Source organism: Tupaia chinensis, unplaced genomic scaffold (genome assembly GCF_000334495.1).
Source record: "Tupaia chinensis unplaced genomic scaffold, TupChi_1.0 Scaffold149780_1, whole genome shotgun sequence".
Lineage (NCBI taxonomy): Eukaryota > Metazoa > Chordata > Mammalia > Scandentia > Tupaiidae > Tupaia > Tupaia belangeri.
In genome coordinates, this window is record NW_006209624.1 from 3,713 (window position 1) to 4,639 (window position 927).

Below are 927 nucleotides of genomic sequence, written 5' to 3' on the forward strand. Positions count from 1 at the left end.
AGCAAAAACCTCTCCAAAAAAAAAAAAAAGACACAGATTGGCTGAATGGATTAGAAAAAAAGTTCTCTACATGCAATTACAAGAAATACACATCACTGATAAAGGCATACATAGATTGAGAGTGAAGGGCTGAAGGAAGATATTCCATATAAATGGAAATCAAAAGAATGTTGAAGTCATGATACTAATATACAAAATACACTTCCAGACAAAAGGTGTAAGAAGAGAAAAAGGACACTATATAGTTCTAAAAGGCTAGTTCATCAAGAATATATAACACTTATTAATATCTACACACCTAACACTGAGGCACGCAAATACATAAAATAGAGATTGTTAGATCTAAAGGAAGAGAGAGTACAACATGGCAATCATTGGGAATCTCAAAACTATACTATCTCCTTTGGACAGATCATCTAGACAAAAAATAAACAAATAGATACAAGTTCTACATGATATACCATAAGTGAAATGGACTCAGCAAGCATCTATAGAACACTTCACCCAAAGACCACAAAAGACACATTCTTCTCATTCTCACATGGAATATTTTCAAAGGTTGATCGCATGATAGGGCACAAAACAAGCCTTTACAAATTCAAATATATAAAAACTATATCCAGATTTTTTCAAACCACAAAGGAATCAAACTTGAAATCAACTACAGAAAGGATGCTTAAAAATACACAAACACATGGAAATTGAACAACCTATCCCTGGATAATTTCACAACCACTGAAGAAATTAAGACTGAAATGAAAGATTCAGGGGAACTAATGCTAACAAACACATTTCATAACCAATGGGGCATCACAATATAAATCATAAGAGGAAAGCTCATAGTGATTAATGTCCACAAGTAAAAAAATAGAAAGATGGCAAATAACAAATCTGATGACACATCTCAGGAAACTCAAAAAAAAAAAA